This window comes from Tasmannia lanceolata, unplaced genomic scaffold (genome assembly GCF_043159265.1).
Source record: "Tasmannia lanceolata isolate RefF3 unplaced genomic scaffold, GAP_Taslan_0.1 ptg000037l, whole genome shotgun sequence".
In the NCBI taxonomy this organism is placed as follows: domain Eukaryota; kingdom Viridiplantae; phylum Streptophyta; class Magnoliopsida; order Canellales; family Winteraceae; genus Tasmannia; species Tasmannia lanceolata.
Window position 1 is genome coordinate 48,401,784 of NW_027518714.1, and position 12,677 is coordinate 48,414,460.

Sequence of the window (12,677 nt, forward strand, 5' to 3'; positions counted from 1 at the left end):
GCCCATTTTTTTTTTACCCAGGAGATCAATTGTTGCTTCTTTTTTGTTGCGATGCACTGGGTTTTGTTGCTGCTTCTTTGTTGCCCGTGCATCGCACGGGGTTTCTTACTAGTGTATATATATATATATATATATATATATATATATCTACTACTATAAGCTGGGAGGAAAAGCCCAGGCTTTTCTGATTTTTCTAAAAATTCTGTGGGATTTACACCTCACCAAAAATAAGAAAATACCTCAATTGCCCTCAAAATCCCACGAAGCTATATAAAAATACGTTCTATGCCCTACGATTCCCACGCGTCTAAGTAGTCTCTCTATCCCTCTTCTCCAATTCTCTCTTTTTTCCTCCATGCTTTTCCTTTTCATTTTTCGATTCAGAAAAACCCAGCTGTTTCCTATCACTCTCTCTCTCTCTGTAACCTGGTCTTCAAAATCTCTCTTTTTTTGTAAAATTAAAAACCCCATAAGAGGTCTCTCTGGAACTCACAGACATCTCTTTCTCTCCTCTTCTGATTTTGTAGTTTGATTCTGCACTTTCCAGTTCTTCTAAGGTTTCCACGGTTAGTTTTTTCATCATCTTCCCTGTATGTGTGAGGTAAAACCCTTATGATCTTTTATCTTTATTCTTCTATTTTGGGTTTTCTCCCCTATTGTATGCTATTTTCCTGGTTTGAGGTTTTCCCCTTTTATCTTATATGAATTTCTTAGGGTTTGCAATGTAATTTTCTAAATCTGTTTAAGAACCAGTTTGGATAATCTGTGATTCTTTTGTTTCTTTATATATATATATATATATATATATATATATATATATATATATATATATATATATATTTACTTTGGTTTGGGGTTTGGGTTTCTTTTCTTTTTCATTTTTCAGCAGTGCGGTTTGCCTAGTCCAACCAAACCCTCATCCCATTTGTATTCAAATCCAAGCCGTGCTCCTTTTTTTTTTTTGCCAAGTTGGTCTTCTATGGGCAACCCAAATGCATTTCCCTTGCTTTCTTTTTCTTTTTTTTTATTCGATTTTAGCTGGTCTCTCTTTAGATTTACATTCCATTTTTTCTTCTTATTTTTTTGGCGATTGATTACGGGAATCAGTGACTTGGGCTGGATTTGCAGAGATTTCTGCAACATGAAAGGTGATTTTACAATTTCTAATCTTAAATCCTGCGAAATCTATCTTAAGGATTGGTTTTGGGCTCTCTTCGTTCATCGGCTGGGGAGTTCTCAAGTTTCATTTATTTCCGTAGTTCAACTACATTATTTCCATTCTTCAGCTGGATTATGTTTTATGTTTTTAACGACTAATTATGGGTCATTACATCCTGACTGTAGGGGTTGTCAAGCCCAGGATGAGGAGTAAGATATGGCACAATAAAGGCATGCTTATTCTTTCTTGAATACATGTACTGTATAATTGTGTTTTTTGGGCTTTTCAGGCTTATAGTTACTGCATTTTAATTTTTTTTATAGACTTGGTTCTTGGCTTTACATATTTTTTCCTATATGGCTGTGGATATTTGGGTTTCAACTCTAAAACTATTAAAGGGCTTTACGTGGATGTTTCCTTTTCTCTATAATCTGTAGAGGAATTTGTCCGACTCTTCTTACTTTGGTTTACAATTTCCAATTAGCTTCTCACTGCCATGTAATGCTCAATACGCACAATCCTTTAAGCGAAATGTATACCACAATGTCAGATGAAATTAGCCAGCTGGATTTCGCGGACGTCTCTAGCTTGGTTGTATTTTTGAAGAGATGACAGCATCATTGTGGTTAATGTCGAAATAAATGTATTGTATACCTCTGTTTTGATACTTAAGGATCTTATGGTATATAAATTTAGTTATTTATTGACTTTGGTTCTTAGGTTTAGATACTTTGTTTTTTCTGTATGTTTGTAGATATTTTCATTTTTTCTAACAAGATCAAATCAAATATAGCAGCTGAAATTTGGTTAAACTCCAACTTTCGAGAAGGACTTCTCATTGATGTTTCCTTTCCTTTGTAATTTTTTTTGAGTTTTAGTTGAGTTCCTCACTATTTTTATTTTCTACTTATGCCGTTGTTTACTTGCTGCACCCATAGGTCATCTTCAGTATTATTATTACACACTGACCATTCATTTCCCGTAGCTTTTCGACGAGAAATATCTCACTCCACGGGAAATATCTGAAACCCACCTCTTTCTTCACAAAACCTCTCTCTCCCCAACCCACCAAAACCCTAATTCGTTTCTTCCAGAAAGAGATCCCCCCCATCCTCCGATTCCTCACCACAATCACCTTCTCCTACTTTAGGCCGGACGTCGGGTATCCTTTAGGGCCTATTTGTTTTAGATTGTGGAGTCCCTAACTGATAATTAGACTCAAATTTAGTGCAATTTTCGGTCTAATAATCAGTTGGGGACTCCACAATAGGTTGTCGTTATCTAAAACAAACAGGGCCTTAATGTGTTTTTTTGTGTGTTTTTCGTTATTCACTCTAACTATTTTCTTTCATGGGTTATTATTTGAGTTCCTGGAAAGAAAAAGAGCAACTGATAAGGAATTTGCATGTATTCACACAGATAATAACACAATCATTAAATTTGGATTAATTTTTCTTTTCTTTTCTTCTTGAAATTGATTGCCTCTTCATAATCTATGCCGAAGGTAAATGCTTTTCTCTACGGCAGCGATCCACCGTTCTTTGATGTGTCTTTTGTTCAACTTTATTCACTGTAATTCTTTTGTTTTATGGATTCAGATTAGGCAAACAATAAATTTATCATTTCAGCCTAGGCAAGTGATTTTGTCAGGGAAATGGTATCTATTTGTTGATGATATATAAATATTCATTTTTATATTATATGTATTTGTCTATATGCTGATGATGATTCCAAGTTTTTACTTTCAATTTATTCAGAAATATTAACTCTTATACGAATGTGAAAATTGTCGAATATCTAAAAGGAGTTGATAGGGATTGAGAAGTAGGTGAGGGAGATCATGTGCTTACCTCTTGCGATGTCCTGCCTGGCGTAAGTGATTTTTCAATTTTCAGCTTTCAATTTATTGACTGCTTAATGGCATTAACCGTTGTTGTTTGAAGTTTTTATTTATGTAATACTTGAGTTTGTCATATTAATGAACCCATAATGCACTGTGGTTGCAGTTGTCGTCGTCAAAGAAATATTAAAAAGGGTATACGAATTTGGGTTTCCAGGTTTGAAATCTCAAATCGATTGTTTTCCTTTATGGGAAATGTTACATTGTTTAGATCCAATATGAGTTTGTGAATGCATCTTTTCAGTTCTTTTGATTTTTAATGGGTTGACATTTTATTCCTTTTTAGCTGCATTTCTCTGATGTTTCTCTTTTCTGTTCATATGTGTGTTATCGTAGAGGCAGTTATTGTATATATGATGACACTGGAGATTTGAGAGAGGTATTTCAGGAATCAAAACATTTTTTTCAAAACATTTTTTTCCAGAAATAAAGGTGTTCATTATTTCAATTTATTAGAGGTTTCATTTTTGCATTTTTCTTACCAACAGAGAATAATTGACCTTACAAAGGCCTTCGTCGCCATAAGAAGACAGGTGGTGTTGGATCTTGGACTAATATTTGTTAGTGTTATTCATTGATGAAAAGTCCTATATTTCTAGGCTGCGACAATGCTCATCTCCTTCATTGGCCTGGGCCTTCCTAGAACACATTTTTTCCTTGCTTATAAAAGTTCCATTCGTTTTTCTTGATTCCATCTATTTGTACAACCGCTCCTTCTTCTGCATTCTGGGTGCGCGCTGGCAGCTTATTGCTGGTAAAGTAAGCTGCAGTTTTATTTTTTTAGCATCCCATTGCCCATATTCTTGTACATTTAATTTTTTTTCTCAAGCACAATGAACATAATATTACTCTTTTAGGTCACATTTGGCAACTATTTTCAGCAGTGATTCTGTCCTTTTGTGCTCGGGGTTTTTGTTACTTCTTTGGGAGACTTCGTTGATGTTTCTTGGAATTTTATTAAAGTTTTAATGTTTCTGTAGATGGGTTTTTTTTTTCTCTATTTATTGTTCGGTGATTATGTTTATTGATGCTATGGTGATTGTCACTGATATTTTTATCAATGGGATTAACCATGATGTTGTTCTTCATTAATTTTACTAATTTTACTATGTTTTCCCCTTTCAAATGATGTTGAGTTTCCCCTGTTTCGTTTTCTAAACCGTCTTCCCGTACTACTGGATCTTTTGATGTTAGTTGTTTATTCTCTGCCTTTTTTTTTCAAACCAACTTTCTGTTCATGCATGTCAGGGTGATCAATACAAGCCAGATTTCAGCCTCATATTCGGTGGCTCTTGGCTGGTGCTGTAGAGAATGTAATCAGTATACTCTATGGTTGTACCCCAATTGTTCGAGCTAATGCCTCAGCGTGGTTTTTGGGTTTAGGTACTTTTCCCCTACTTGGTTGTACATAATTGGGGTCTTCCATTTTGTTGTTCTTCTATTGAATATATTTTTCCTAGCTACAAGTTGTTTGATTTCTGTGTTATTTAGGAATAAAACCCAATGGACCCGTGCCTTCCTTTTATAACTAACAAGGACTAACCCCCCTGTGGCCTCAAGTTGTTTGATTTCTGTGTTATTTGGAAATGAACCCGAATGAATCCATTCCTTTCTTTTATTGACTCAACATATGGCTATGTGGAGACAGTTCAAAGGTTATCTCTTGCTCGGACTCCCGTTGCCTTAATTGAAAAGTCTTTTAGTAATTTGGAGTTCTATGGAGATTGACATATGGAGTACATGACAGCTATGAGGAAACATATGTTGTATTATGAATTTAGATGGTTTAGATTTGATTTAATATTCATAAATTTTTTGAAACATGACATGGAACTATGGGGTTTGTGAACCAATTTTTTTGTAGTTTAACACCGTGTTTTTTTGGGGGGTTAAACATGATTATTAATCAAAATTAAAAAAAAAACTGATTATTAAATCAAAACCTTGATTGAAATTTCATATTTCGATTGAGTCAATTTTTTTTAAATAACTATAATTCACAAAGCATTTGGAAAAAACACATTTTCATCAAATTCTACTATGGGCATATCTTTTTTTTTTGTTGGGTTAACTTTGAAATTTTGTTTATTTGCATTTATGAATTCTTAATAATCTTAAGGTTTGATGACCTTAATTAGATTAATGCTGTGTGATGGGTGTATGCAAGTGAAGCAAAGGACTTCTGCATACCCTCATTGTTGGATTAGGGGAAATATGACTTTCATTTCTTATCCCAGTAGCTTGGAGAGTGGCTACAGTTTTTGGCATATTGTTTGCAATCTGATGATGGTGTCCTCTGGCAATGCAGTGAAGTGAGAAGAACTCAAGTGGTTGCCGAATGGAAGCGAATTTCAAATGACATCAACAGACTCATCTGTTCCTTATGCATTTTTCTAAATGTTCTTCTATACATATGGATAGTCATTGTACCTCTCTATGAGGTTCAGGTTTTGGTTTTCCAAATCTGTTACATGGAGCATTATAAGGATCTGAATAGTTTGAAATTAAAATGCCAACTTTATAATTTATTTCAAGATTTTTTAGCCCATGTACATTAAAAATAAAAAACAATCATCCATCATGAAGCATCCTACTTCATGTATTTTTAGTGGTCCTCTATTTTTTAATTAAAATTTTACTTTTTATGTCGCCCCGTGCATCGCACGGGTTTTTTTACTAGTATATATATATATATATATATATATATATAGCAGAAGAGAAAAGAAGAGAATTTTTTGAATTTTTTGAAAATTCTATGAGAATTACACATCACTTTTTTGACTTTTTTTTACTAATGCACCCATTCAACCCACATATTTTCAATCCTACCCCCTCCTTTATGCTTTTTAACAAAGGCACCCATTAAAGCCACATAATTTCTATCTTACCCACCTCCTTTATGGTTTTTTAATAAAAAATCATAAAGGGTGATCTTAACCATACGATTTAAGAGGAATTATGGAAACCTCTATAGATTGGAGAGCTATGATCAGCCTATGGAAATGATTTTTGGGGCACAACATATTTATGTTGTGTTCCATCTAATGGACGGTTTGGATCAACCTATGACGTGGTCCATACAGTTCTTTGTCGGCCCTGCATCGCACGGGTTTTTTTTAGTAGTATATATATATCAAAAGGGTTGTCTATGGAAGGACAAAGGGGTAAATATAACATTCCCCTTTTATATCATATTTCTCTATTCTATTTTATTCCTTCTTGTTCTTTGTTTCATCTTTGTTTTGGGTTTTACCTATGTTTTGATTTTGCAGGTTAGAAGCAAGGCATGTAGATCACGGCTTTTGGCGTGAAGGGTTGCAAAAACTGAAATTGAAGTGACTAGGGCATGATAATAAATTTGAAAGGTTGATGTGTTCATGAGAATTTTATGTAAAAAAAAATTGGAATTGAAAGATGTTGGGCAAGAATTTTGGTTGTCTTTGAATCAGGGTTTAAAAATAACAGGGTTTTTAAATTAGGGCTGCAGTTAAGTTTTTCAATTCTTGAAGCAAAAACCCAAAAAAGAGAATTTGAGATATGACATACTTACTTGATATCAATTTGAAAGGTATATCTCTAATCTCCCCTTACTTTTCTTCTTCCTCTTCTTCTTCTTTTTCCCTTGCTTGGTGGTTCTCTCTCTCTCTCTCTCTCTCTCTCTCTCTCTCTCTCTCTAACTCTCGGTTTTGGGATTGTGGAGAAGCATGGAAAGTGGGTTTGTAAAATCCACGATTGGGTTTTGTAGACTCCAAATCCTTGTTTCCTAATTACACTTAAAGTCTGTTTCCTTAGCATGTTAGGTTTCTAATTCACACTGATTTTCTAATTTACCATAAGAAAGAATCTTATTAAGGTGTCATCACTATCTCACATTACTCTAATTTAAGTAATAAGAAATTTAGCAAGTAAAGTGGGGGCCACTAAATACATACGCCCACTCCTAGATTGGAAAATGGGTACATCAAATTTTTTTTTGGGAGATCTGGGTTTCCCAAAGCAACTTTATCTCTTCCTACCTTATCTCCCAATAACAATTACAATATGGCCCTTTTTCTTAATGGCTAAATTAGGCATTAGCTTAAAATCTAGAAACTAACTTAATTGGAAGAAAATCAAGTGGCCCTACTTGTTATTGAATGGGAGTGTTAGTATCATTATACAGTAGTACTTCAAATCCCTAAATTTTAAGAGGGTGCCAATATCAATATAATTAAAAGCAGATTAAGGGAAAGAAATTTTTGTTGTCGTTACACATATCATCCTCCTTCAACCCCCAATCAGAGGCTATCTTTAAGCAACAACAAAATTGGGGCGTGGGCACCAACACCAAAGGCGGCTACAACGATTTCTTTCTTTCAGCAACAACAAAGTTGGAAAGATCATCATCATCTCCCACTCAAGAGGACAAGTTTTTACCTATCCATCCCTCTATCATTTTCTCTTGTTTGTTCTCATTGGTTTGAGCTGAATTGGAATGTGGGTTTTTTCTTTTCTTTTTTTCATTCTCTGTCTGCAGATCAAGATGCAATGGGGTTCCCCCCCACCCAAAAAAAAGCAATTCAAAGGACCTAAGAGCTGTTTTCTAAAAGGAAGCTAATAACTTCGCAGATTTCTCCTTACTGAGAGTAATCCCCTCTGTTCCCGCTGACACTTGTTCCTGGAATGGGAACCACCATCTCAGCCATTGAATCATCGAGGAGGAACGTGAACCATCGGATTTGCCCGATTCCCTTCTCCCACCACCGTTTTCCTCTTTCCCTCCTGCCCTTTTGGACAAACTAGAGGGTTGGGATAAAACTAACCCAAATTAGGTTAAAGAGTTTGAGAGATGAGGCTGTGATAAAGGGCATGTCAATATTTTCTACAAGCTGGGCGTCAAATATCAAAAGAGAGGGGAAAGGACGGAAAATGGAGTGCCAGCCATGTGCACTGAAGAAACTGTATCGAGGTCACGTTTCAATGCTAAATGTAAAGGAGCTCCGATAAATACACTAGAAAATAGAAAAACAATCCAGTTCCGTTAGAATTGTCGCTTGAGATGCCTCTCTCTCTCTCTCTCTCTCTCTCTCTCTCTCTCAACACTTCCGAAGCTAAGCGGCAGAGAAGAAAAAATGGCTCTTCTCTTACCTTTTCAACCCATCCCCATTCCCCCTCTCATTTTTTCTTTTTTATCTTCATTAGTTTGAATCGAGTTAAAGGATGTGTTTTTTTTTTTTCCGTCAACCTCTATCTGGCAGTGATAGCCTGAGAGGTGGATCTAGAGAAGATCGGGATTGAGTTTCCGTGCTTCTGGATATGAAACACTATTCCACGAAAAGCTCTTCTCGACCCAACCATCAAATCCTCAAAAGAAACATCAGTATTTTGAGTTTGTATGACACGAGGTATCAGTTTAGGGTTTAATGTTTTGTGTTTTGTAGAGGTTCAACCTATGAATGATCTGCCCTCAAAGAAAATACGTTAGGGGTCTCGAAGTTGTGACTACGGGAGACCATCCCGATGATCAAGTCAGAAATCAGCACAATAGTAGAGAAACAAAGCAATAGGAGAACTTGAGAATTATTTTGGCTAGTGATTCAAGATGTTGAAGATGCATATGAGCATGGGGTTCTTTTTATAAGGGAGGAGTTCACAACAGTTTGGGAAACTTGCCTTGATAGGAGTCTTTCATCATTGGGCAATTTTCTTTGGAGATAACCACCAAGTTTCCTCACGAGAACTGGTTTCTATCATAGGTTTACCAACTTTTGGAGAGTTACCATGCTCATATAGAACATTCCATTTACAACTCTTTCCTCTTTGAGGACGTAGCTAAATTGGAGGTATAGAGAATCCTTCTCGCCTCTTTCTTCTAGAAGGCGAGTTAGGTTTCCTCGTTTAGGCTCAAGGCCACGTGTCATTCATCTAAAGGAGGAGTGGATTTTACCCCTAACAGCTAAGGGTGTCAATTTTGGCTCGGGCTCGGAAGCTCGCTCGAGCTCGGCTCGAATCCTTAACGAGCTGAGCCGAGCTGGCTCGCCAGGCTTGTTAAGCTTAACGAGCCGAGCCCGATTTAGGCCAGGCTCGTTAAGAATTTAATATATTTAAATATATATATTATATATTAATATATACACTAAAAGGGTTGTCCAAGGAGTGAAAGGGGGAGGCAAAATATGTCACTTCATTTTTGGAACCTCATTTGTTACTTGGACCACCCCCCATAGTGTAAAAAAAGTAGTCAAATTACACTAGATAGGGCTGTCCAAGGAAGATAAGGGGTGTGAACTTAATATAACCCGAGCTCGGTAAGGCAGGCTCGTGCCGCTCGTGAGCCTGGCCGAGCCCGAGCCGAGCTTTTGAGCTTAACGAGCCGAGCCGAGCCTGGCCAAGCTCGGCTCGACTCGTTTACACCCCTACTAACAGTTACAAATATCAAAATAGGTGTGTACAATTATGTGCTTCCTTACCTCAATATGTGAATGGATCTTTTTTTTTTTTTACTAATTTCTAAATTTTGTGGTCAAAAGAGGAGTTGATACCTGTAAGAGTAAAAATAGGGGAAACTATAAGGTGGTTGGTCGTGCATGCAAGTGCAAACTAAAAATACACTGGGGCCTACATTGTTTGGGTGATCCAAACCATTCGTTCGCTGGACTTTGATATAGATAGGGTGTGTGCCTAGAAAATTTTCTCCATATGATGATCCTAACCATGAGATTTGTTGAAGTTTAAAAGTGACTGTACAGAATAAAGGGTTAGATCATCCTATGGAGAAGATCTTTTGAGCACACCCTTTCCAAGGACCCAATGAATGAACGGTTTGGATCATCCAAACAATGTGAGATTCGCTGTATTTTTGGGTTGAACGTGCATTCTCGAGCGACCAGGGTATAAATTCTCTTAAAATAGTGAGGGTGTAAATATAAAAAAAGGGTGTTAGCCTGTTAGTAATGTAAGTTACCATCATGTTTTGATGGTGCTGGGCTCACCATAAATAAATTCAAACAAAAATTAATTGCAAATCGGTTTGATTTTTTTTATGAGATTAAAAATCAATCGACATCAAATATAAGTACACAATGTGGGTTTCTCTCGTTTTCAGAAGTTATTGAGCGGGCCACGTTTCAAGTGTGAATCTGCATGGGTGCATGCAGACAAAAGCCCACGTTTCAAACTTGAAGTCAGTTGTTTGAGAGGACATGTTTCAAGCTTCAAATCAAGTTGTCAATATTCATGTGTTATTTAAAGGGCAACGATAAATTCACCCCCTTCTGTTACAATATTCACCCCCTATTATTCAAAATAGACTATACAGCCCACACCATCGGATGATCCAAATCGTACATTTGATGGGCCACAATGTAAATAGGTTGTTCCCCAAAAATCATTTCCATAGAATGATCCTATCCCACCGATCTATAGAGGTTGATTATATGGAGTTTCTCTTAAGAGGCACAATGAAAATAGGTTCCCCAAAAATCATTTCCATAGGATAATCCTAACCCAGCAATCTATAGAGGTTTGATTATATGGAGTTTCTCTTAAGACGGTTTGGATCATCCTGTGGTGTGGGCTGTACAATCCATTTTGAAAAATGGGGTGTGAATATTGTAATAGAAGGGAGTGAATTTATCACTGCGCTATTTAAAATTTGAAAATCAAACAAGGGTTTTCAGGTTTTGTTAACTAGTGCCCCCGGGACACTCTTTAAGGTGCATTGATAATGTAAATTTACATAAGGATTAAGAGTTTTACATGCCTTTTTATTTTCTCAAACAATGTGTAAATTTACCGGGGGGCAGTAGTTAACAACTAAAATTTTTGGAACTGTTAAGTCCGTTTCTCTCGTTCTCAAAAAAGTTATGGAGAGCAGTTGTTCAAGCCTACATGTCAAGTGTCAAATTCCACGCGGACAAAAGCCCACGTTTCAAGTTTTAAGTCAGTTCCTGTCACCATTCCAAAATCCCTTTTTTGTAAGGGCAATGATAAATTCGCCCCCTTCTATTATCATATTCACGCCATAATTTTCAAAATGGACTGTACAACCCACACCATAGGATGATCCAAACCGTCCATTTGATGGGCCACAATGTAAATAGGTTGTGGCCCAAAAATCATTTCCATAGGATGATCCTAGACGCCCGATCTATAGAGGTATGATTATACGGAGTTTCCTATAGATCAGAGGGCTAGGATCATCCTATGTAAATGATTTTTGAGGCACAGCCTATTTATATTGTGGCCCATCAAATGGACGGTTTGGATCATCGTATGATGTGGGCTGTACATTCCATTTTGAAAAATAAGGGGTACATATGGTAATAGAAGGGGGCGAAAATTTTGAAAATCAAACAAATCAGAGCAACTGAAATACTTGGAACGGTTAAAGTCCATTGCTCTCGTTCTCAAAAACTTACTAAGAGCACGTGTTCAGGCCTACGTGTCAGGTGTCCACGTTTGAAAGCAGTCGGGTAGAACTTCGAACTCAAAAGACGATAGAAAAGGCCCTTTGTTGGGATATTTTAATTTGCCCACCTGTAAAATCCTCAGGCGTTCATCGAAAAGCCCACCATGCTCTATTAGAAAATCCCACTATTCCTTTTGTGCCCTATCACGTGTGACCTATCGCTCGACTCCCACCACGCTCTCTTCTCTCTTCTCTCTTCTCTCCACGTTTCAAGCTTTAGGTGTGGGTTTTCATGAAGCCTCTTTTTCATCGATCCTCTCAGGCCTCTTCTTCCCTTCTATTTTTAACCAGTTCATTGGTTCTAAGAAGCAGCAATTTGTAGAGTTCCGTTGGGAGCATCATAGGGTTTTTGGGTCGATTTCCTCTCCCTCTTCGACCCACCTCTCCCATTGCAACATTTCCAGGAGATTTTGAAGCACAATCGTTAAAAGCATCATAGGGTTTTTGGGTCGATTTCCTCTCCCTCTTCGACCCTCCTCTCCCATTGCAACATTTGCAGAAGATTTGCAGCACCTTCGTGAAAAGCATCATAGGGTTTTTGGGTAGATTTCATGGACGCCCTTTAGCTAAAGCCCTAAACACCGCCCTCTCCTCTCTCTCTCTCTCTCTCTCTCTCTCTCTCGCTCATCTTCTCAGGCCTCCGCAAAACCACCGCCAAAGACAGATTACAACATCTCCAGGAGATGTCGGCCAACAAATTCCTCCAGAACCCTAGAAATCATCTTCCATTTTTTCCTTCATCAGTTATTTTGTCTTGCCTCTCCCTCTCAGAGTCAGACCTACCTCTCACATTACAAATTTCGAAGAGATTTTGCAGCACCATCGCGAATCATAGGGTTTTGGGTTGATTTCTTGGCAAATCATTGAGCTGGCTGGCTCTATGAATTTCTCCCGAGTTTGTGCTTCTGGAGATGAGACGCAAAAAAAATTTGAAAAAGCTCTCCTCAACCCGACGCCCGAATCGTGGAAAGAAACATCAGTATTTGGAGCTTCTATGAAGTGAGGTGTCAATTTAGGGTTTAATGTCTTGTTATGGGAGTATTTCCACTTTTTAAATAAATTTTTTCAGTTCGCATTCCCAGCAAGGTGGGTGTTTTTGGGCTTGTAAAACAAATTAGCACATCATTCAAGTTTTCATACTTTAGTTGATTTTATTCTGTTATTCTTGT

The 12,677-nt window shown here is 37.1% G+C and overlaps 1 long non-coding RNA gene across 4 annotated transcripts; it reads left to right on the forward strand.

Annotated features, from left to right (window-relative positions):
* Nucleotides 1-2,084: 2,084 nt before the first annotated feature.
* On the forward strand, nucleotides 2,085-5,705 carry LOC143860947 (uncharacterized). Of its 4 annotated transcripts, none has more exons than XR_013239842.1 (4): nucleotides 2,085-3,031; nucleotides 3,166-3,438; nucleotides 3,548-4,442; nucleotides 5,368-5,705. It is a non-coding gene; the product is annotated as an uncharacterized LOC143860947 (long non-coding RNA). The 4 variants fall into 4 exon arrangements; XR_013239843.1 differs by lacking the exon at nucleotides 5,368-5,705 and having other exon boundaries at nucleotides 2,088-3,031; nucleotides 3,166-3,216; nucleotides 3,396-3,438; nucleotides 3,548-4,594; XR_013239841.1 differs by lacking the exon at nucleotides 5,368-5,705 and having other exon boundaries at nucleotides 2,087-3,031; nucleotides 3,548-4,594.
* The last annotated feature ends 6,972 nt before the right edge of the window (nucleotides 5,706-12,677 follow it).